Source organism: Rhinolophus sinicus, chromosome 17, assembly GCF_057876585.1.
Source record: "Rhinolophus sinicus isolate RSI-liver-muscle chromosome 17, RSI-T2T, whole genome shotgun sequence".
In the NCBI taxonomy this organism is placed as follows: Eukaryota; Metazoa; Chordata; class Mammalia; order Chiroptera; family Rhinolophidae; genus Rhinolophus; species Rhinolophus sinicus.
The window spans coordinates 127,633,665-127,659,641 of record NC_142517.1 but is presented as its reverse complement, the minus strand read 5'-3'; the positions used below and the strand labels follow the sequence as shown (position 1 = coordinate 127,659,641).

The following is a 25,977-nucleotide window of genomic DNA, read 5'->3' as shown; positions in this document are numbered from 1 at the left end:
TAAAGAAAACAGATCAAAATGTGAACTATTATAATTGTTTTACATTTAAAAGTACTATAAACCAAGCTGGGAGGTGAATAGCAATCTAGAACATCATAATTATAACAGAAAATAAAGCATCTTTAGCCATAATAGAGAGTGCTTAAATCAATAAGTATTACAAACAACATATAACTCAGTAGGAAAACAGGAAAAGGGAATCAGTAGGATATTCAGAAAAGAAATACAAATGACAATGCATATAGGAAAATCTAATGGTAAATGCATAAATGGCCAATAAACATAAAAATTCACTGATCATTAGTATAAATTAATGTAACCTTCTGGAGGCCATTAGGCAATGTGTCTGAATAGAAATGACATAACTAAAAAGAAAGCGTAGAGCAGAGAGTACTGGTTTTGAAGTTAGACGCAAGTGGGTCTGACTTCCCTTGGTTATTTACAAGCTATGCGACATTGAGCAAGTTACTTAACCTATCTGAGCCACAGACTGTGCATTGCAAAGAAGAGGGTAATAGTGTCTCCCAGGCTTGAAGAAGGTTTAAGAAAAACGCATGTACAGAGTCTGACACATAGAAATGACTCAACATATAGCAGTTCTCCTCCGCTTGGTCTCCTTGTCCTCCTTTTTCCCCTCCTCCAGATTCCCTGTCGGTTTTAATTAGACTGAGGAATGATTCAGGCAGGAAAGTCCAGCTCCCCTTTCATGAAGTCACAATTTGGTTAAGGCATTTATATGTAATTCAGAGAGAGCTCCCAAGGAAGGCAGCTAAGCATAGTGTTCCAGTGAGTACAGAAAACAGAGCAGAAAGAACAAACTGCACGTAAAGATTTAGCAGCATCAAGACGACAAACAGAAAAAGTCAGACAAGAATGAGAGCAACACCAAACCCAAAACTATAAAGAAAACAGATAAAAAGTGAGTATGTAATGATGTACTTTAGAGGGCAGGATAAAATAGAGAGTATTATGGAATTAGGAGGAAAATATTAGACACATGAAGATGGTACCATATACCGAGGATAATGACATTACTTTAAAATAGTTCTGAAATGATGAAAATAGCATCACACTACCAAAACTTTAGGGAAGTAGAACATAGAAAAAATACCTCTCACACAATGACTATCATTTTAGTTTATTTCCATGTAATATTTTTCATAGACATTTTTTTGTTTGTTTTGAGATATGTTTCACATACCATAAAATTCACTCCTTTAAAGTATACAATTCAGACATTTGAATATATTCACAAAGATGTGCAACCATCGCCACTCTCCAAATCTAAAAGATTTTCATCACCCCCTCAAGAAATGTATTAGCAGATATTCTCTATCCCACATCCCTCCAGCCCTTGGCTCTACTTTCTGTATGTATTTGCCATAGGAATGTCTTAAACTAGTTGAATTGCCTTCCTTGTTTCAATTGTAGTCCATCAGACACAAACTTTCCATAAATTGATAGTTTTCAAATTTTTGTGTAGACAAATCTAAATTGCTACAATGTCTGCAGAGGATAAAAATTAAAAGAAAAAACAGAGAAAAACAAAAGGATAATTTGAGGATATCAATGAAAAGATGAAGATGTAATTAATTTCTTAACAAGCAGGTGACATAGCTTACGAAGTAAATAGTCACTTGATCAGATTATTGAAGAGAGGGACATTTTCTTGGGTCTGATGGTCTTACTACTTTATTAAAAATATGTTTTTAAATCAAAGCAGTATGGTGCATGTTTAAAAAAAAATCAGTGGTGCTGAAGAGCTTACTGCAAAAGGTAAGAATGCTTTGCTCCAACACCCCAGCCCTACCCCACTCTTTTGCCTTCCACCCAAACCCTGGACCCACATTTGAGAAGCAACCAAGTATAACTTTTTCACAGCTACAGTTTTTCAGTTCTTCTGAGTGGTTACTTCCCTATCTCTCAATAATGCAGTCATATTGCTACTTCTTTATTTATCAGACAGACTTTATCTGTGGACTTCCTTCCCATTCTGATAGATGAGTTCACTTACCCTACCCCCTCTTGATATGAATGTCTATTTTTAATTCCTCCATTGTAATATTAGGTAATGCACTTTAGTTCCTCCTTATAACTTTCTTAATATACATACATTTGATTCCTGTTCCATTAATTAGAACCTGTGTCTCTCAACTGCCCACTTTGTATAGGTCCCCTCACCTTCCAAAACTCTCTCAACTGATATTTTCTGTGAGATTTCAGTGAAAGTTCAAATGACCAGCACAATGGAATAAGTTTTTACAATAACATTAAAGTAATGGTGAAATAGTTCATGCACATAGACAATAATAGAGACTAGTATAAGAACACATATGCATCCACCACTTTGCTACATCAAATCTTAACATTGTAACATATTTGCTACCCTTAAAGAAAAAAAGAAGGGTGGCTGGTCAGCTCAGTTGGTTAGAAGGCGATGCTGGTAACACCAGGGTTGCCAGTTCGATCCCTGCATGGGCCGGTGTGAGCTGCGCCCTCCACAACTAAATTGAAACAACTACTTGACTTGGAGCTGATGGGTCCTGGAAAAACACACTTAAAATAAATAAAAGTTTTTTTTAAAAAAGAAAGCATTGCCAATGCATTGCAGGCTCCTATGGTAATGGCTGATTCTACTGCTCTTCTACCCCAGTGTTTATCATTGTATCATAATCATTCTCATTAACTCAGTGGGTATCATTCTAACACACAATTATATATTTGTAACACATACTTTGATCTCTCTATATATCATATGTTAACAATGACATTTTCCAAAGTAAAATGATAGCTACTGGGAATTGGACAGCGCTAATATTTCTACATTCTCCGATTTAGTGGTGAATCTTACTGCAAAGCAAAGCAAGTTCCAGGAGCATGACCCACAAGGCACAAAATATACCATAAAAGGGTAAAAAATAATTGCTTGGTGGCTTAGCGGAGTTATGGGATACACCAAAGAAGAGAATCAGGAAGGTGATTTTTAAGTTTGTACCAAGTCAGATTGAAGATTGGGCCTTCATGCAAATGAAGGGCTGAAATCAAGGACGTTCCCTAGCAGAGTCTCCTCACTACACTCCCAGGCTGGAGACAGAGAATATCAAAGAGCAAGAGACAAGGCTGATCCTCATGACGCATCACAGTGCAAATCACACTCCAGAGAAATGAAATTTGAGGAAGAAGGGACAGGAGTCTGCACACTGACCCATCTCCAGCTCATGCAGAAGAAATCAGCACGTACAGCTAAGAACGCATCACAGAAGAAGCATAGCATCCAGCATTCAAACACTTGCGCACCTGCCAGAGAAGCAGAAGCAAGAGTCACAAAAGGAAGCACAAAGTTAAAAGAATGGGAGGCAAAAAAAAGCTCAGTGGCACGGAGATATAAATGTAAGAACATTTTTCTTTATTACTAAATAGACTTTAAATTTTTACAAGGAATTTTTAAGTCACCCATAATTCTCACATTACCACACAGTAATTTTTTGTTTCTTCATATTCCTCCCCAATTTTATTCCCTCTCTCTCTCTACACACATACATTATGTATGTATACGAACTGTACCTAGTTTCAATCATAGTATAATATACGAGGTCAGACAATGAAGTTCGCGAACTCACCCTAGAAAAAGTGCTACACACTTCGTTGCTAAATACTACTACAGTCACCTTAGAAGTCCTCCCCTTGGGAAGCTATGCACCGACACCAGCGCCTAGTTCACTCTTCAAAGCAGTTTTGGAACTCTTTCTGGAATGGTCATCAGAGCTGTCGTCGTATTACCCTTGATTTCCTGAATGTCATCAAAATGTCTTCCTTTCAATATTTCCTTTCTCTTCTGGTAAAGAAAAAAGTGATTGGGGGCCAGATCAGGCGAGTAGGGAGGGTGTTCCAATACAGTTATTTGTTTACTGGCTAAAAACTCCCTCACAGACAGTGCCCTGTGAGTTGGTGCATTGTTGTGATGCAAGAGCCATGAATTGTTGGCGAAAAGTTCAGGTTATTTTTGTCTAACTTTTTCATGCAGCCTTTCCAGCACTTCCAAATAGTAAACTTGGTTAACCGTTTGTCCAGTTGGTACAAATTCATAATGAATAATCCCTCTGATATCAAAAAAGGATAGCAACATCATTGCAACAAGTTCTCAAACTTAATTGTCAAACCTCATATAAATTGGTATGCCACTTTTAAAATTGAACATGCTTTCATGATACAATTTCAGTCATTAGACTTACCATTCTCGATGTCTACACCTAGTGCCTACTGTTCCCAGTTTTCTACTACAGTAGCCAACCCACGCTTATCTGTGAGGGACATTTTCCAAGACCCAAAGTGGATGCCTGAAAACCACAGAATTTGAGGAAGAAGGGACAGGAGTCTGCAACATATACTGTGTTTTCCTATATGTACCCCTGATAAAGTTTAATTTACATATTAGGCACAGTAAGAGATTAACAATAACTAATACTAAAATAGAAAAATTATAACAGTATACTGTAATAGAAATTATGTAAATGTGGCACTATTAGGGAAAATAAGTGTTTCTTGAACACAAGCACTGTGATCTGTTAAGTGACTAAGGGGTGGGAAGCATGGAGACACTGGACAAAGGAATGAGTCACAGCCAGGGCGGGACTCGTGAGATTTCAACACACTACTCTAAATCCTGTGCAATTTAAAACGGAATTGCTTAGTTTTGGAATTCTCCATTTAATATTTTCAGACCGTGGTGGACAGCAGGTAATTAAAGCCACGGAAAGCAAAACCATAGATAAAGGGGGACTACTGTATTATAAATATACTCCTACAGGCACAGTGGGTATTCGCAACATAAATGGGGGGGGGGTGCTAAGAAACACGAGAAAATGAACATTTTTAAAAGAAAGAAAGGTAAAGGTGGGAGATTTAGAAGTTATCTTAGGAGCCAGTTGATGCAGCAGAATTGTGTCCCTGTTTCTTGTCTATTAATTACGTGTGTTTTAGCAGGTCTGCAGTTCTGCTCAGGGAGATTCCTAAGTTTTGAATTTGAAGACATTCACAAATGAAGAAGAAAACATAGCTAATAAAAATACACATGGACCCAGAATTAATCAATGTCCATCATATTATTTGAAAATAAAGGAATATTCCTGAAAAGTTGAAGTCTACTTTGGACCCACCTGCAGTTGCATGGGCTGCCTCTTAAGGAGTCCAAAGAATAAGTCAAGTTAGTCCCATAGTAGTTTGTGTAAATGGTGATAAAGGAAGGAGGGATGGGTGTGAGCTATGCCAAAAGAATTTACTCTTAACGGGTTGCCCTTTCCAACATAATTGCAGGAATACTCTATGTTTATATAATGCATTATAGTATGCAAAGTGCTTTTGCGGCCTGTATGGTAGAGAGATGTGAGGTAAGCTCTCACAAAGGCTGCCCCCCCTCTCCAAGGGTGGGTATGGAATGCTGGAGGTGGCAGCAGCTGGGGCGGGGCACTTCCTGGAACTGCACAGAAGGTAGTGTCTTTGGTCCAGTTAAGGAAACTTTACCAGGTGAAACTACTTCAAGCTTTCTTCCTGTTGAAACGTGAGCAGGAAAATCCCTTCTCCTCGGATCCCTGCGACTCAGAGAGAGTTCAAGGATGGACAACTTTAGACATGTTGAAACTGATAGCTCCTGCACACATACCATTAACAGAAAATACTCTTGAGGATGATCGAGAGAGCAGTGCAGGGCATAGAGCATCTCTTTCCAATAAAGACAGCAGTACTACTTTCCAGAGTGCAAACCTATTTGGAAGTTGCAGAATTGCACGGAGTTTTGAAAGTAAGAACAGGGGCTGAATACTAAGAGCATAGTGGGGCGGGGGGGGGGGGAGGGAAGGGAGATGGGGGGCTTTCCAGGTGTTTCTTTGAAGGGATCCTAGGGTATGTATGTTGCTGAGGCACAGATTGTTAATGCTGGAAAACTATACAGAAAGCATGGTGAAGGAAATACAGAGCAGAAAATAAAAGATGAGTGTCTTAGCAGGAAGAAAGGCAGGTAGTTTGGCAACTAATGTCAAAAGAGGTTTGCACGGAGTATATATAAAATGCATACTGATCCCAGTTTCAGTTTATTTAGAAGAAATCACCATTTATATGTAGAAGAAGCATATTTAAACATTTAAATATTTATGTCAGAGTAGCAGAAATAAGTCACAAAAGACAGCACAATGTATCTAATACACATACACATGTACATATAAACATATACAGGCACATATGTATATCTGTACACAGATATACATATGTATGCATCTGAAAAATACAAATTTATGAATAAATTGAAAAGATAATTAAGAAAAAAAACACAAGAATGTATTTTAGGGACAGACCAGAAATGCCAATAAATTCCATAATTTATTTCATTTTCACAAAACCGCTGCTAGCTAGAACCAACGTGGGGATCGCAATGAGCATCAGTATTACCCCTTGTGTGAAACCTTCTCTCATCCCCGTCCCTCATTAGAGTGACCAGGCCCCCTTTATGACCCAAAAGCACTTTTCATTTTGAGTCTTATTGAGCACCAGTCGCAAACATGACGTGAGGCACTATGTGTTTCGTCTGTCCTTCCCGCTAGGCTTGGAAGTCCTTAGCATAAGGGCCGTGCTCGACTCAGCTCCCTTTCTCTGGCATCTAGTGCAGTACTTGGCCAATGTACGTACTCTGCACCTGCTTGTTGAAACTGCCTGTTACAGAGCAATCAGTTGTCCCGTTGAAACAACCTCTTCCTACCTTCCAGTCCAGTTCTCCCAGCTTGTTCTTTCCCTTTGGCAGAGAATCAACATCTATTACATGGTATTCACAGGGGCTTTTGTTTTCTTTCTTCCATAGGGTAATAAAGACCAAGGCTTTTCCGCAGAGGCTAAGACAAGAATGCTTCCTGTATCTTGTTAAAGAAAAAAATGAAGGCAATTAGAGACCTAAGGTTGAGTGCGGAGTGGAAAAGCAGGGAACTTGACCCAGACAGAGGCACAGTTCTGAGAGCCCCGGAGGACTGAGATTTGGGAAAGGAGAAAGGGGGTAGACCTTTTAAAGCAAAAACACTCAAACTGTTTCTGTCTCATGTTAGGAAAGTAAAATGTTTGAGTGATGTTGGTTGGCTGGCAGTATCCTCATTTGTTGTTGCATAATTACAGAGCTGATTAGAATGGTCTTTTTTGGGATTATGGCATGCATCGGGCCATTCTGGGATTATGGGATGCAGATGCCTCATGGCCAGCCTGCTTGATGTGCATTATGTCATTCACTTGGGTGTCAGCAGATGCCCTGTTTTAGCAGGGTTGCTGGGCCAGTCAGGGTTTAGCAGTGCACACAATTACCCTGGGTCATTGCTTGAGGATAGAGTTCCCATCTCTACCTGTCAAGAAGATCTAACCCCTTGTCATGAAAGCTGTGGGTGGCTTTGACAGTCCTCCTATGAGGTGAGGGAGAAGAAAGCACATTCACTCAATGCCTACTGTCTGGCAGGAATTTACTGCACTTAGAAAATTCAGAGGATATTAAACGTATATCACCACTTTATGGAGGACACCACACAGCTATTAAGTGGTAAATCCAAGGTTCAAAGCCAGGTCTAGTGTGGCTTTAAAACTTTGGTTGACAGCCCCTGGTGCCATTCAACTGCCTCAATAGACCACAGTGGCTCTCACGCTCCAACGAATGACCTGGCAGTTAGCTGTGACATAGAGGGCCAGATATTCATCCCACCCTGAACTAGGTCTTGTGTTACTTTGCTAAGTGAAAGACTAGACATTAGGAAAGTCAAGAGAACTGACCAGCAGCATAAAATGCTCTCTAGTCAAAAGGAAAGAGAAAGGAAAAACTACGTGAAAACAGTGAAAGGCTGAGAGTATTTAGGGTATAAGAAACTAATTAACCATAAGCAATGTTTTATTGGTTTTGATAGTGGGAAAAGCGGTACATAAAAACACATGATATAGAAAATGCCCTTTATGATAGAATTCACTGAAAGTCAAATGAGGTAATCCATCTGAAAGGGCTTTAAAAGCATAAAGCGCTACATAACTGTGAGGAATTTTTTGTATAGGAAGAAAACTTTTTATAGGAGAAACTTGAAACATTGGTATTTTTCCCTCTGCTTTAAGAACTAAAACAGTTTTGAGAGTTGCTCCTTGTTGAAGAAACAAGTTGTGTTTATTTTCTCAGTTTGGCAGGGTCAAGTAGAGAACAAAATTAACCTTCAGGAAAAGAAACTCTAAGTCTATATGAGACTCCATAATCATACTCTGAACTGTGGCCAAGAAGTTTGGGTAGCACTTTTTAAAGTATTTTTAGAAAAATACCTAGCAAGCGTGATAAAACTGTATAATCTAAATGAAACCTTAAATGGCATGCCTAGAGACTTTGTACTAGTGACATATTTTTACTTCAAAAATAATCAATCCTTTTTTTATTCTATCCCGTGTAAAAATATTCAATCGGCTTCCATTTCAGTTATTTCTGCCCTGTCAAACCCTCCCCCATCATCTCTCCTTGTTTCTCTCTCCAGCTTTACATCTTTTCATTGTATTTAGGAGAAATGTGATTTTACTATTCCTTTCTCCTAGGACTGTTTCTCTGATTCTTTGAGGTGTCTGATCAAATACTTTCTCTGTGAGTCCAAGTACACATTGTGCCTCCTCTTCCTGTTCCCTGTCCCATCCCTACCACCTTACAACTTTAGCTTCACACTGCAATTTCAAATATAGAACACTTTGCTGTTCCTCCCACGAGAGCGTAAGATGCCTTTAATTACACTGTTTGCCCCATCCTTCCTCTCCTTGGCAGTTTAGATGCAGCACCACAGTGGTTTGCTTGATTCTCTTCTCTGATGTGTCACGTCATCTTGAGGGATTTCTACCTTATGTGAGTCTTGCCTACATACTGGCCCAGCACCCCATCTGTGCCTAAAAGAACTGCTTCCCAGGCAAAGCAAAAGGGCTACAGAGCTGCAGTCATAATAGGCTTTGCTATTCAAACAGTACCAGGTTGCTGTTCAACATTTGGTTGGAAAATAAATTTCTGTTTTATTCACCTTCAAAGTTTTCTTCTATTTTTGTAAGATTGCAAGCTCTTATTGCATTCTGCATGTGTTCACAAATAAAAATTAATGTACCATATGGAATAGCCTGTTTCTATCGGTCTAGAGCAGCATTCTTCAAATAAAGGCGGGCCTGTGTGTCTCCCTGGGCAGTTGTTGGACAGTCTCAAGTTTGAGAACTACCTGAGAAGCTGTGTTGAGAAAAGAACAACTAATGTATGTGGCAGGATGGTTTTTGAACATTAACTGATATTTCCCTTTTTTGCCCTCTTTTCCCCTTTTTCGCATTATCTCTACCCCTCCCCTCACCTTCAACCTTTAGGCTACTAATTATTTTGCCTTTACTGCCTTAAGAAAAGAATGAAAGAAAACACAGTTAATTCTTGAATTTTTTTTTGTATTCCAAAATAGACTTTGAAAGCATAAGCAGGGAAGAGTTTAAAAGAAGAGTCTGTTGAAGGCAAAAGAAGCTTTTGAAATTTCAAAGCCAGTGCCCTGAGGAGACACGAGGCTTTTGGAGTGTGTTCAGTATGTCAGAGCCAGACTTTTCTGCTTCTTGAGAGCAGTAAGATTCTGGGCCAGGGAGCCCTCGTGAGGAAGCTAGAGGTGAGTAGGATTAGCGTTTTCAGAGAAGGTGATCTGTGAAGTGGTCTGCCTGAGAGCAGAGGAGACAGGTGTCCCCCAAGCTGAGGTAACTCAGTGAGATACCAGAGGGGATTGGGACAGGTAGAGCTGCAGTAGCTGGGCCTGAGGCGCCTCCCCGGTACAATTCTTGGGAATGAGGGGGAAATAGTGAGAGAAAATCTCGCCTTAATTGATGTCAAATCTCTACCACTTAGTGGCATTTAAGGTCACATATAAGAAATGAAAATTAAACATTTCTTGTACATTTATGTTTACGGCCTGAAATTCATACCCACTACTCAGTGGAAGCAGGAGATCTGGGTTGAGGTCAAGAGTCCTTGCAAGCTGTGTGTATCACTGGGCAGTTATTCAGCTTTTGTCAGCCTTCAGTCCCTCATCATTAAAATGGGGATCTTAACACTGGATTGAACATATGAAGCGAACATTTGGTAGGTCAAAGATCATTGAATATCAGCAACTTCATGTGATTGAACCTAATACCTACTTCACAGGTATAAGGAAAAAAATTAAATAGAATAATAGTCTAGTACTGTCCTTGGTATTCAGTAAGTGCTGAATAAGTACATGATTTATAAAAAAATAAGTAAATAAAACCTTGTGGTCTAATGGGCATAGTATAACCTGAGCTTAAAATATCTGCCCCTACCATACGGAATATGAAACGCCCGTTAGGACGTCTCTTTCTCTTCTTCCTCCTCCTCCTTTCTTCCCTTTCTTCTTCTTAAAGCTTAATACTCATTTTCTTTCCTCTTCTTTATAAAGCTTAAGTTTTTGATTAATATGTTTTCATGGTTCAAAAACCCAAAAGTGTAAAAGGAAATTCAGTAAAACATCTCCTATTACCCATCACTGTCCTCCATCTTATATATTTTCCTGATATTAAACACATTTAAATATGAGCGCTGTTGTACGTTAGAGTTCTAAACATAGCTTTAAAAAGATTTGTATTTATATGAATATAAATGTGTGTATATCCAGATCTATAGATATGTAGATAGAGCGAGCGCTATAGTCTAAGACTTTTAGTTTCTGAGTAAGAAGCTGAGAAATCCAGTCCCTTTGCCCAAAGTCACTCAGAGAATCAATAGCTGGGCTTTACATTACTCACACTTACCCACCACTCTACAGTCACATTACAAATATGAACCCTAAGTGTAAATAACCTATTTTGTTAGGCAAATAGAGCTTTTTCTTTTTTTTTCTTTTTCGCTTATGGGCAAAGGAAGCCAAGTTAAAGAAGCACCTTATTATTCCTAGCTTCCATATGTGTGAATTCTTCTATTCACTCATAATTTATTTGTAACATGAGATCAATACCTGTGGCACTTTCATGGGCATTCCCAGACCTGAGCAGAGTAGCAAAAAGCTTGAAGTGCTGATGGCCATGTTCCAGCTGCGGTGACAAGGTGACACTGTCTTCTTTCATCTGTTATACCATAAACAAGTGTTCTTTTTGTGGTCTATTTAGTGCTATATTTTTTCACATTTTTGTGCTTCTTATGGTTGCTTTTACTGTTTAAAATGACCCCCAACCGGAGAAGGTGAAGGAATTAGAAAATGCAAATTGGTAGTCAAAAAATAGTCACAGGGGTATGAAAGACAATATGGAGAATATAATAAATAATGTTGTGAAGACTATGTAGGGTGCCGGATGGGGACTGGACTTATCAGGGGGATCAGTTCATAGATTGTGTACATGCCTGACCACTGCGCTGAACACCTAAAACTGATATAGAATAATACTGAATGCCAACGATAATTCAGTATATATATACATATATACTTACGAGATGTGAAGTACAGCATAGGGAATATAAATGGTATTGTAATAACTATGTATGATGTCATAGGACTAGTAGACTTGGTGGGTTATCATCACTTTGTGAGGGGTGTAAATGTCTAAGCATTATGTTGTTTTATACACTTGAAACAAATATAAATAAATAAATAAATAAATAAATAAATAACGCCCGAACCATAGTGCTGAAGGGCTTGTTGTCTAATGCTCCCAAGCACAAGAGGCTGTGACGTGACTCATTCAGTCATGAGTTACAGTGCTTGCTAATGGCTGTGAGTTCAATGTTAATGAATCAACAATGCATACTAAATAAGATGTCTTTAAACAGACACACATAAAAAAGGTTATATGTTCGGTTGACAAAAATGTGAGGAGAGACTTGCAGGAACCTAACCCTGTATTTCCCCCAGGAGCCACGATTCAATATTTGCTAATTCAGCATTGGCAGACGTTTTATAGAATATAGCTACTGAGAGGAATCAACTGTATGTTAGAGCACAACACATAGAGTCAAGTTTTCCTGTCTTACTTTTTAGTTCTTAGTGTGAGTTTACGTTTTTCTTAAATATGATAGCTGTACATTCATATCCCACATTCTTGAGTTAAAAAAAAAAAAGTATATATGTGTGTGTGTGTGTGTGTGTGTGTGTGTGTGTGTGCAAAAATGGCTCCTAAATGCTATGTGTGGAGGCATTATTGGAGGGCATGGACTTAAAAGAAAGCCATTGTTGGTTTGAGTGGTTCAAATATATTGCCAATTTCATAGATTTTGAACCACTTATGAAATAGATAATGTGGCAGCAGCTACCAAGTTTGCCGTTCCTTCACAGTGTTTATGTCTTTTATTAGTATTAAAGAATAAATTTTCAGTACAGAATTGAGTGCATACCATTGTATCAATATAGAATTCAACGATATTTTTGTGTTAATTACAATGAAAACCAAGGGTTGCTTAGCAAGATTTTCCTCATAACCCCAAGTTTTGCTACCACGTGTTTTATAACAATGGGTATAATTCTTTGTGATTTATTAAAATATAGATACTCCCAGGAGGAATAACATATTTAACTCTGTTGGTTTCTTACCATTGCTGTAATCCTTTTGGACTGCTGTACTTTATAGATAGAGAGACAATTGTAGCCAATTCTACTTCAGTATGAATGAGTTTACCTGATGTTTTCCTGACCATAGGTTCTGCCAGAAGGCTTTGGTGAAGAGAAATGGGTAGGTGGGTGTGAAGAGTTTAGCAAGAGATACTGAACTAATCTGGGTAAATGGCTTGTTATAGGTTGAATTGTGTCCCTCTCAAAAAGACAGGTTGGAGTTCTAACTTCCAGTACCTCAGAATGTGACTTTATTTGCAGATGGGGTCTTGACAGAGGTGATCAAGTTAAAATGAGATCATTAGAGTAGGTACTAGTCCCAAATGACTCGTGTCCTTATAAAAGGGAAATGTGGATACAGGCACACACACACACACACACACACACACACACACACACACACACACAAAAGAAGAACACCCGTGAAGAAGGAGACAGAGATGAGATGATGCTTCTTCAAGCTGAGAAACAACAAAGATTGTCAGCAAACCACCAAACCACTAGGAGACCTGGACAGATCCTTCCCCCACAGCTCTCAGAAGAAAGCAAGCCTGCCAACACCTTGATCTCAGACTCCCAGCCTTCAGAAAACTGAGAGACAATACATTTCTGTTGTTTAAGCCACCCAGTGTGGGGGACTTTGTCACAACAGCCCAGGAAACGAATACATGGTCCATCATGGGTTGAAGAATAAAATTAACCCCCTTGTGGTTTCCACTTCTGCTCCATCTCAACAAAAACAGAAAAGGAATTGCTTAAAGCTGGGCATGATGAACTGAATCCTACCCACAATCATGAAACCACAGCCTTCACCTTTCACAGAGCACAAAAGTGTGATTTCAAATCCTATCTCCAAGGATGGGTCCACTCTGAAGCCATTTAGGACACTAACAACTGTCCTGGACTCTTTGATGCAATAAGTATGACTGCTTTTATGTCATGGGAAGGTTGAATGAATGCAGAGAAAGAGTTTCGGGGGCGGGGTGGGGAGGAGAGCAGCAGGGGTCTTCATTTTTATCTAATATTAACAGTATTAAATGTGCTTTGTTACCTATTCTGGGAGCTGATTACATCTTCCTCTCTTTTGTGCAGGCAAACCTACTTGGAACTATTTGGGGCTCAGCGTGGGCATGATTCTTTGTTCACTCTGCTCCATTTCCCACAGTTTCCCTATCAACGGGAGATCACTAATGAATGAAGAACTAAATGGAAGTGGCTTTAAAAAAATTAAATGACGGTTTCCATTGTATCAGATGTTTTCAACATGTTCATTCGATGTTTTACATCTTTTGCTGGATATTTTGAGATGTGAGCCTTGCAATACTGACATGAATTCTTCTGTGATGATGACAATCATTTTGTTTTTTGCCTAACAACTTGCCAAGTAGTGTCATTTCCGTGTAGGAGATGGGGTTCGGTCAGAAATCAGAGCCCAAGTGAGGTAGATCAGTTGAGGGAATTTAATACCAGGAACTAGTTACAAAGATAGTGGAAGGGCTGGAAAGCCAAACTGGGGAAGGAGGGACACCCCAGAGAGCAGCAGTAGCAGGAAGCCTCTACTCTCCATCCCAAGGTTGGAGAGACCAACAGAGGAACCGAGTTATCAGAGCCCTGGAGCCATTGTCCCTGGATGGACCTAGAATGGGAATAGTAGAGGAGAAGCAGCCACTGTGGGAGAAGCTCCCTGAATCAGATAGGGGGAGAAACACCTTGGCTTCTCCTCTTTTTCTGCCAGTACTCCTACTTCATCTTTCTATCTTTCACTGTCCTAATTCCTTTGGGGCATGGGCAAGTGACTCCAGCAAATGGAGTTGGCAGGAATCAGCTTCCTTCGATACAGAGTAAGAGAAAGAACAGATGAATGAATGGATCTGAGAGTAAGTAGGCAAATGACCAGCACATTAAGGCTAGACAAGTGTGTTATGTTGGATTTTGGGTAGCAAAAGGTCAAAGCAGGTCAGAGAAGCCCAAACCAGGGGTTGGGCAAGACCAGTGAGTTATGATGGATATTGCATATAAAATACAAGTTATAAACAGCAGCTAAGACGACACAGGGAAGTACACGTACACACCATAAATTATAAGCTAAGAAGCATCAAACAGTTTCCTGAAGATCGGGAGAAACAGGAAGTTATAGATTTTCACAATAATTAGGCCACGTCAAGGAGACAGAGCATCAACACACACAAGGAAGTAAAAAGGTCAAGTAGGCTTAGAGAGGTATAATTCGTTATCTGTGTGTGGGAATTCATTTCAAATCATCAGTTTGAAATGTAGACATTAGAATCAAAAAAAAAAAAATGTTCTTAGTTTTTGCCAATCAATATCTTGGCTACTTTACATTTTTTGGTTATCCGAATTAATTCCCACATCTGCTTGGAAACTATACTTTTCAATCTGTGATATTAGCTTGCCTACTTATCATTGCTCTTTCTCATGAAAGTAGGTTATAAAGAAAAGTTGTAACTATTTGAGTTTCCTGTTGATTTCAGATTCCGTAAGCAGGGTGTTCCTGTTAGTACTCAGAGGGCACCTGACTGCAAGGAAGCCCTAGGGCAAAGGTTATGGGGAATAAAAAGGAATCATACACTCGATGAACAGAACAAAAACTTACACATAAAGAGTAATGTAACTTTCAAATTAGTCTTACAATTTCTGCCCTTATATTATTTGTTTCTCTTTCATGGCAGTCTCTGTTTTATCCCATTTAGCACCATATGAGAAAAAGATAAGTAACACTTTGAAGTGATCACACCACTCTACTTAACAATCATCTCTCTGAATTCATATATACTTATTTGGATAAGTGAATTGAAAATTGTTCCTGTCTTTAATTATATTAAAAGTTTTATTAACCAAGCTCTTTGCAATGGAATCTGAATTAATATCTGTAGGAGCTGCCTGGTTCACTAATTAAACAGGCATCTTGCAATAATTCATGTTTGGAGGAAAGCAATGTATTTTGCGTATTGGTATCCATTATAAAAATGTAAATTTTGGAAAGTAATAAATGAAGCATGTAGTTACAGAAATACACGTTTATATAAGCACACAGGTGCGCGCGCGCACACACACACACACACACACAAGGCCCAAAGCCTATACAGATATAAATTATCTAGATAATTAATAAAATTTATTCACCTAGAAACGTGAGCATCAAATATGTTCAGGCAGTAGGCTAGGCTCTGAGAACACATAACCTCACATGATTCTTGGCTTCAGGAAGTTTATTAAGCTAGAGATTTCTCTTATGAGGCCATTAGAGGGCCTAAGAGAGGTGACTACGTGCAGGGACCACAGGTGGCACAAAGTAGGGAGGTATCCCCAGGTGAGGAGCCAGCAGCAAGTTTTCAACCTCAGGGTTCCAGATCTGAGCTCTGGATCTCGGCTAGCCCAGTCCCAAGCCTAGACCTCCTGCCTATGGCAAGGTCCAGCCTGGTCTCCTACCTTGAGCTAACATGACGCTGCTGTGCATACAGCCACGCCTCCTGCTAACCTCTCACTCCCAGCTCTCAAGGGCACCCTTTACAAACTAGCATTCCACCCCCTACACACACACATATTTCACTTCCCACATCAAACAGATTGTGTAGCCCTGTGGATTACATTTCTCAGAAATACCACTGAACATTCGCCGCCTCTGCACCCGCACTGCCTCTGCATGCCAGTTCTTAATTTGTTCTGTCACAACGGTCTCCTATCAGGTCTCTCTCTCCATCTCCTGTTTTGACCTGCTCTACTTTCCCCTGGCAAAAGAGCTATCTTTCCAAAATACATTCTTCTCTTTTCCAGTACTTTCTGATGGATCCCTACTGAGTACACGTAGTGATTCTCAGGCTTGGATGTGCTCCAGAATCACTTAGGGAACTGTTTTTAAAACACAGATTCCTCCTGAACCCAAATTTCCAGAAGTGGGGCCAGGGCCATCTGTATTGTATACAAGTTCTCCAGATGGCTCTTTACTGTCAGTCTGGTTCTAGTTGGGGACCAGAGTTTTGGAGCTGCAAGATAAAGTCCAAACTTAGCACACAAAATCACTCACATATTCACAGTGACTCTTCTCCTGTATACACAGCGTACCACAGCCACAGTTGTCACCAATTTCTGAAATTCTCAGGGTTCTTTCAAGCCTCTGTGTCATTGCATGTTATACTCTCCAGAGTTGCCTCTCACCTCCTTCTCCTCTCTGGAAAGCATTCTCCAAGCCTTCTTTGAAACGTTCCCTGATCTCTCAGCAGAGTGAGCCATGAGTCTTCCAATGCTTCTAATGCCCTTCTTATGTTATACTTTAAATTTTACTGATCTGTTTCCCTTACTGCACTTTGACTTCAAGGGGTGGGGCTACAAATTACTCATCTTTTTAATCTTAGTGTTCCGCTTTGCTCCTGATTCATAACTGGCACATAACAAACATGAACGAATGGACAAATGAATGGGCAGAGTTCTAGTTACAGTATCATGAAAATTGGCTGGGTATGAGGCCATTACTCTTTATGAGCTGAATAATTATATAAATTCCAATAGAATACTATTAAGTGTAGCTAGCACAAGCTTATCAGCATTTGAAACGAAATGGAAACCAAAATAAACAAAGGCTATGCAAAAATATAATGACAGCTTTCCCAGTTCAGGATTGAGATTATTCAATACGTAATGTTAATGTTTGGCAGATGTCCAACATTTTTATTCTTTATTTAGGAACTGACAATATAAGCAGACACGTGCAATCCATCTTTTTGGTGGGGCGGGGGTGGGGCGGCAAAGTCAACAATATTTTTTAGTGTATTTCTATTTTTTCTGCTTCTATAGTATCTCCTTCTTTAGTGTTTGCAGGAATTCTTTTTAATGAAAATATCATGAATCCACAACCACTAAGAAAAAATTAACTTAGGTATACAGGTTTACAATTCAACATAAATGGAATTTTTAATGGACTTCACTTGTTTTTGCTTGCTTTATGTTCATTACCTCTCTTTTGGTAACAAACACTTATTTTCCCCCTTGGGACTACCCCTCCTCCACTTTCTGTGTAGATCTTCCCGGTGGGACTGATGGAAGTGGGGCTGGGCATGTGACCCAGGCTTGGCCAACTGGAGTCACAGTGAAGTATTGAGGAAGGACTGATCCAAGCAACTAATGAGTTACTCCCAGTTTCTTTGTTGGGACCACTGAGAAACATGTATTCTTTGCACTGGGATTAGAACATAAGCCATTTCGCCACTGTGTGAATAAGGTTACCTGAGAATGAAGTCGACTCAGTGACACGCAAACTCAAAAGAGAAAGGCAGATTCTCATGATTTTTCGTCTTTGCATCCAGCTATGCCTGAACCCAATTTACCCCCTTGAAATGTACACTGGAGATCCACTCACTCTAAAGAAAAATATTCCTTTTTATTCTCGAGCTGGTTTGAGTTTGGTTTCTTTTATTTACTACCAAAACTTCTTCAGCAGTATGTAGGACATTATGCCAGATTTTGTAACATCACTACATTTGTTATAGTCACAAGAACGGAGTGAATTTTCAATATAGCTTTTATGACTCTCTAGAGTTATATTTAAGTAGAAGTACTCCAATACTTGATTGTGAGATCTTAAATAAGTCACTTATATCTCCGTACCTCAGTTTCTTCATTTGCTAAATTGGGGAGTTATAGTAAGTCCTTCTGCAAAATTAGTATCCTATGGAAAAAAAACAAAAAGCCACGGCTACAATATTAGAGCAACTGACTGCTATATAAGGACCTTAATCCCCCAGGCATAAATGCCGAAATAGCACATGGTATGTGTTAGGGGCTGAGGTGACGGGGACCAGGAAGAGAATATTTGATAAACTTCATTTTGGATAAAACCCCAACAGTCAAATAATTTATTGTATTATCATTAGCTTCTTTTATAATTGGATACTTCTTCCAGAAATGTGAGAACTGTCACAGGTTGTCAAATTTGCCAAAGGATGAAAATAGAGGTGTCAGTAAAAATGTATTCACAATCCAGTTTCTTCTCATCAAACTGGAACCAAATACACAGTTTTAGATTAAGATGAGAAGCTTGAACATTTTTCAAACACATGTTTTGAAGAGAATGGCAATGCCTGAGACAGATTTAGAAAAAAGCAATGAATAAATTTAAAAATCTAGGCTGCTCTAAAACTAGAGTTTTAGTAAAAACCAACATATGTTAAACCAAAAGCAATGTATACATTGGGCCATATTGTAATGTCAAAGAATTAAGAATGCACTTCTTTTCATTTTTTATTTTAAAAACAATCAATATATCATTTCCTATAATATTTTTTTCTCCAATTGGTACGTGAATGTTTATACATGACTTCCAGTTCATTTACATGTAAAGTTACTGCAACCTACCATGGGTTTGTGTTTCCCCTGTCACATCTGTTCTTTCTAGTTTTTGATATTAATACTTGAATTAATGACCGATTCCTAAAACAGATTGAACTTGCTCAGACGGAATGATCCTAAAAGCTTTCTATGATTATGTTGTGGCGTTGACATTGGATTTCCAGTCCAATGTGAGAAAATAACTCAGAAACTTTCCTCCTGGCCTACTAGATATTTTAAAATTACAAATTAATTATACTCATTGTAACAAGACAGAAAATATAATTACAAAAAAGTTAATAATCTTCCCCTTTAATCTCATCACTCTTAGGTTTCCGTTATTTCATGCACAGTCTTTCATATTATCTCTATGTTTATACCACATATAAATATATACATATATGGCCCACCCTTCCTTCCCTTCCTTCGCTCCTCCCTTTTCTGTATTTTTCCAAATATTAGATCACACTACAAATCAAAGATCACAAACTGATGGCCTGCAGTCTGGATATATCAGGGAAAATGTTTTGTTTGTAAAACATTAGGGTCATTTAACATGAAAACCGGAAGATGTGGATCTAAATGCCTGCATAGTAATAATATTATTGATGCTGCATGACCGCTCCCATTTTACATGGTCCTTCTCATCCCCTATTATTTACCCCTTCACTAATCCACCTTTCTATGTTACTAGTCTATCACCTATAAACATTTGAGCTTATATTCGTCTGATATTACTTAGCAACTTGCTGTTGTATTTAACATATCATGATAGTATCAGTTAGAATCAGATGCAGTGGCTTAAACACTAAGGGTTTATTTTTCTCTCATGTAAAATAAGTCTGGAAGTGGGTGTCCCAGGGCCTTTATAGGGTACTTCAGGGTCATTAGGGACCCGAGTTCCTACTTTTCTGCTCCGCTTGCGTTAGGACATGGCTTCTCATATCAGGGTGAGTTAATAATACATAATGGCTGAGAAGCTCTAATCACTTTATCTGTGTCTCATGCAGGAAGAAAACTGGAGGACACAAAACCAAAATGGCGCACTTCCTAACTGAGCCAAACTTCTTTAAAGATATTTTCCAGAAGTTCCACTCAACTATTTCTACTTTTATCTCATTGGCCGTAACTTAACTGCACAGCCATATTTACCTGAAAATGTGAATGAGAAATGTAGTCTTGTGGCTGGGCAGATAAACACCTGAATAAAGCCCGGTTGCTTTTATCAAGGAGAGAAAGCATGAGTATCCATTGCTGCTGCTACATATCCCTAAAGTTAATACAGACTTTATGGAAGAGATTGTGATTGCCCCTCAACATCCAGACTCCCCTTCTAAGTTAAAAGAAACCTGGGATTTACCTGGTCACAGAGACACTTGAAATAAAGGATGTATTTTAAATCTTTAAACTTCAAAATAATTCTTCATGATTATAATCTTCTCTCCTTCCAACATCCAGTACTTTTATTCTTTAGGAGTCACCCAAGTGGGATTCCTAAGATTAACACAAACGAATTTTAAGTTTTAATAGCTATTGACAGTTAACTTTGTAGGAAGTTGTAGCAATTCGCGTTCTCAAGAAGTGTTCAGTGCATGTCTATTTTTCTATACACTTATCAGCATTGGATATGTTTTTCTGCTAAATGTTGTGAATGATGGGTGAAAAATGGTATCTTTCATTGTCTAATTTGTAGTTCCCTTACTGCCAGCAAAGACAGGCCTCCTTACCTATGTTAATGAACTATTTACATTTCCTCTGTGGGATGTTTGTGTTAAAACCCTTTGCCAATGTTTCTGTTGGATAATTTTCCTTTTTTCTTATTTTTAACTATTAGATACTAACCTTTGTCATATGTGATGTAAATATTTTCTTCTAACCGATAATTTAAAAAAATCTTTAACCAATGGAAATTTAATTGTTTATGTAACCAAATCTTTCCATTAACGGCTATGGGTTTCTATTGCTTTTAGGAAAGTCTCCTCCACTTTGAGATTATACAAATATTTTCCTAAATTTTCTTCCAATATAGTTATAGGTTTGTTTTTCACTATTAGACTCATTCATTCAACTAATAGTTGTTGAGCACTTATTATGTGCCAGGTTGTCTTCAGATTCTAGTGGGGTTATTTTCTAGTTCGGAGACAAAGACAACAAACAAATGAACCAATAAATAAACCAGGCATTTCACCAGAGAATGAAACACAGTGGCACGGTAGCATTAGGCAGTCTACTTCAGATTGGGTGGTTAGGGAAGGTATCTGTGAGGAAGTGAGATATAAACTGATTTAGGTACAACTATTGATTAGAGGGGAAGTACAGGGAGAAGATGCAGGTAGAAATGGCCTTGGTGTGTGTGAAGAGCAAGAAGGGTGATGTGGCTAAGTCATCAGGGAAAGGAGGAGACAAGTTGGAGAGAGAAGCAGACACCAAAACACGGCGGGTTTAGCAGGCCACAATTAGGGGTATAGGTTTAATTCTACATAGAAGATTTGTAGTTGATCTGGAATGTTTTTATGTGTAATATGGTGTGTGTGTGTGTGTGTGTGTGTGTGTGTAGGAGAATTTTTATTTTCTTTCTCAAATTTTCTATGAGAGTTATATTTTAAATAAATTATTCATTTTTTGTAGGCAGTGGAAACTAGGGTGATATCCCAGAGAATCTCACCTCACTTTAAACACTGTACAGTTATTATCACTATATGAAATATATTTTCAATCGAAATTAAACATGATGAGTATAATATTTTTATCCCAGGGAATGTATATGGCCATTGAGTAATACCTTTCTAGAATTTCCTTTTAGAACCATGGTCAGAAGCAGTTGATAAGTCACCTATGAAAACCAGTTTTATTACTTTATAGTCAGCTATACAAAGCTTTCTATCAAAAAACATAGCCCTAGTTGATCACTGATTTTTACTCACTGGACTTGGCTCTGAAACAATGACTTTTGGCCAATTCCAAAAGTTAAATCTACCCACAAAGGGCCAAGATTTGCCACCAATGAAGATATTTAAAGGAATGTGCTACAGGCTCTGAAGGCAAGTCTGAAGGAGACCTTCCAAAAATATTTTGCACAATGGTAGCATTAAAAGAGTAAGCACATAGGCACCAGGATAACTTTTGTGAAGAAGAGGACCAGCTTTTAGATATTTAAGTCTATATGTTTAAGTAACAAGTCAAAGAGTCATTACTTTATAATTATGCCACATTCCTCTTTGTCCATAAGATCATTCTGCAGTTTATAATATGCTCTTGTAAAATTTAACCTTTAAAGAACCCTATAGGTTAGGTATTTCTGCCCATTTTACAGATGAAGAAACAGATTAAAGAACTCATACTTGAGTCTCTTGATTCCAAGTTCTGTGCTCTCTTTAGACACTAAGTGAGTTGTCTAAGATCACACAACTTGGGAAGGGAGAAGCCAGAATTCACAGCCACCTCCTCTGACCACTAGGCTGCATGGACCATTTATCCATCTGCCCTTAATCAATGTTCTCTGTGGATTTGATTGGTCTGCCAATTTGCAAATAGTCTTCCCTGCAGCAAGTACCTAAGTTGATTTTTTAAAATAAATAATATTTACCATTTTAAAATGGAGATTGAGAGACATGTAAATTTCTTAGACATTTTAAGATCTAGAGACATTGGCTAAGCTGGCCTTAAAGCATTGGAATACCCCAGGAAATCTCATGGTAACCGGTAACCAATATATCAGTCAAAATTAAACAATATTTGTGGCATTACAACTAAAGAGCCCTGGAAAGAGGTCAGAACCAGGTTTTGGTCTGGGCTCTCTTCCCTAGCTTCCCTAAGATGTTGGAAAAAAATCACACAAACTATGGGCTTCTGTATCATTTAGAGTTCTTAAATTTCTGCAAGTAATGGAAACTGATTATTACTAACTTAAGCAAAAGGGGATTTATTGGAAAACTATTGCAAGGCTCACAAATGCTTAAAATGTTTGGGACCAGGCTTGGAAACTGATAACCAAGGACTTGGTTGACCTGATCTAAAAGGAAATCAGAGTGCAATTAGGGAGTAACGAATGCAGGGTAGTCAGACAAACCCTGCCTATCCACCACTGCTTTCCTTTCTTACCTAACAAGATATTCTCTAACAGGCCCTCTAGTTCTGACAGCCTTTGGTCTTTGTATTTGGAAAAGGGTAAGCTGGAAGGGGACGTATGCAAAACAGGGTGGTCAGAAACGCTTTGTTCTTTTGTACATCTGATGGCTCTACACAGTTGAGGAGACATGAGCCACCACAGCACTAGACTGACCAATTTGACATGTAGCAAGCAGGAAGTAGAAGGAGTCTTAGGCAAGCAAAGTGTTTGGGTAGACAAATCATGAGGAACAAACGCAAATGACACTTCTAACAAGCGTTGGAAGCTATCAAACGCTTCTAACAGTCACAGCCTTTACAGACAAAGGACATTCTTGACTATGTAAAGGAGACTATGGGAGAAGGTTTCCTCATGCCTACAAAATAAGATACAGTACGTAGCACCAAAATGAGCTTCATATTTTAATGCGGTACACAAGAAAATGTTAAAGAGCCTCTCAAATCACAAGTTGAAAACTTGCAGCCGACAGGTCAAATCTAGCCTGCAAAGAATTTGTGACCAACAGAGAAAAATACAGACTTACAGCTTTTCTTGAAAAAAGGGAGGCTCTGGCAACACTGGGCCTGCACTCTGTATGGCAAGTTTTCTACGGTCTTCCATCAGGATGTGGGCTCTCCACATTGCCATTCCCTCCTCATCTCCCTCTTTACTCATAAATCACCTGCCTGGACCCTGGGAGCAGTCCAGTTTCTAACCCTTAACGTAACTACTTCCATGGCAACCCATCCAAGGCAGAGTGTAGGCAGCCATCTTGATAATCTGCCAGTGGGGGCTTCCCAGAGAGACCTGTTTAAGTTCCTAACTTCTGTCCTTGGGACCCTTTTGGTAGGATCCCCTTGTTCCTGACTTATACCTGAAATGCTGGAAACAACCATTTACTCCACCCCCACCAAGCCACATCTCCCTCTTCTGTCACAGTCTATCTTCAGGCATCTCCTCTTCCAAATGACCTAAAATCCCTGATGGTGGAAAAGGCAGCAAAGAATCCCTACTTAGGATCTTCTAAAATGTAGGTAAAAAACAACTATACCTCCGAAAAAAGAACCACTTGTGTTTGACTTCTTGGAAGGCAAGCTCTGAGGAAAGCTTACCTTCAGAATTATTTCTTTGTTTATTTATGTATTTGCTGTGAGTAGCTGTGGATGTGCTGGACACTAACTGATGATAACTCCCCTAAGTGAGTCTCTTCTGCCCACAGCTGATCCCATCTGGAGCCTACTCCTCACGTACTTCTATCCCTAAAAGCACGCACTACAGCACAGAAGATGATTCACTCCACTCATTACTATATGGGATCCATTCCCTACATCATTTCTTTGCTTAAATCTCTTTGATGGCCTCCAAGTTGCTTTTAAGCTAAACTTTAAGATGCATAGAGAAGTCTACTACTCTTTGCATCGTTTGCTTCTTCCTTATTTCTCAGACTTCACCTCCCTTTGCATCTTCACTGACTCACTTCAGTTTGACCACTTGGGTCTTTCAATTTGTGGAAGAAGCCCCCTTTCTTCTTCTCCCTTTCCCACCTCGGGGCCTTGATGTTTGCTGTTCCTTCTTTCTGGAGGGCTCCCCTTTATTTTTACCCTTTCACCTAACTCCTACTACCTCCGCCCTAAGCTTTTAAATGCCACTTTGTCAGAGAAGCCTTCCCTGTCTTCCACTTCCCTCCCATTCTGCCACCTGCCATCCCCATTTTTCATAGGTTTGTAAACTTCTGGTTCCCTGCTCTCTGCTTTCTATTATTTTTCAATACAATTTGTATGTTTCCCCACTACACTGTACTCTATGAGAGTAGAGACCTTAATATCTTGTGCATACTGAATATTCAGGATCAGCAATTGTTGTCATTGTAACAGAATAGGTGAGCAATACTTTTCTATCAAAGAAATGAAAAACCCACATTCCACCCCCCAGGTCAGTCTAACAACACACTATGTGTGATCTTCTGGAATTAGACCTCCTTTCTTAGTAAAAAATATTTTTATTTCATCCTCAGATAAGCAAATCCACAAGGTTTATCAGGAGACAATAAACGTAGTGGAGAGGAAAGCTACTAACCTTCTGGTTCCCAGACCTTCATCACCTGGGATCTTGGGAGAAACGCAAATTGCCAAGCCCCACTGCAGACCACAGAATCAGAGAACTCTGGGGGTGTGGCCCAGCAATCTGTGTTTTAACAAGCCTTCCAGGTAATTCTGATAAACACTTCGAGTTTGAAAACCATTGTTCTAGGCTTTCCAGTTTTTAATCTTTTTCTTTTGATTTTTTTTTTTTTGGACCCGAATCCTTGGTATAATCCTGCTAGTAGAACAGTATAAACTACTCCAGAGAGAAATTTTTGTCGTCATCCAGAAGCCTTGACTGAAGGCCTATTTGTGTAGAGTATATTACGTAGGATATATTCCCGGGAGGTTTGATGTTTGCCCTCCTTATGGGAACAGGCCTGCTCTAGGTGGGTGGGCAGGGGGCACCACAATTTAAACATGTTATAATAATTGTAACGTGCAATGTTGTAACAATCCACAAGTGTAAACGAATAAAACCTCGGCATGAAGGCAGAAGAGCCACAGTGCAAACCTTTGTTCATCCGTCCCCCGACTGCTCACCATCGGTCTGATATTGCTCTTTTCCACCCAGAAAAGCAGCCACTCAAGTTGTAAGAATGGTTGTGTGCTGCTGACAACGTTTTCAATTAGGCCGTTTTCCCCGGAGCACGGAAGATATTCGTGGCTGCGGGATGCGGGTCCATCCTCCCGCAACCTAGCATAGAAGTAATTGAAACTAAAAGCCCCTTTCAGCTTCCGAAGAATTGGAGACTGGGGCTGACTTCTCCGCCCCTACACTCTGGGAAAACCCGAAGTGGATTGCATTAACGTAGGGATGGGAGCCGCCGCCAGTGACCACACC

At 39.2% G+C, this 25,977-nt stretch overlaps 1 long non-coding RNA gene across 1 annotated transcript; it reads right to left on the bottom strand.

The window, feature by feature from the left end:
- Positions 1-6,739: 6,739 nt before the first annotated feature.
- LOC148754848 (uncharacterized) lies at positions 6,740-25,901 on the bottom strand. The gene is made up of 3 exons (XR_016019629.1): positions 25,648-25,901; positions 20,305-20,438; positions 6,740-6,902 (listed from the first exon to the last, which is right to left on the bottom strand). It is a non-coding gene; the product is annotated as an uncharacterized LOC148754848 (long non-coding RNA).
- Positions 25,902-25,977: the final 76 nt, after the last annotated feature.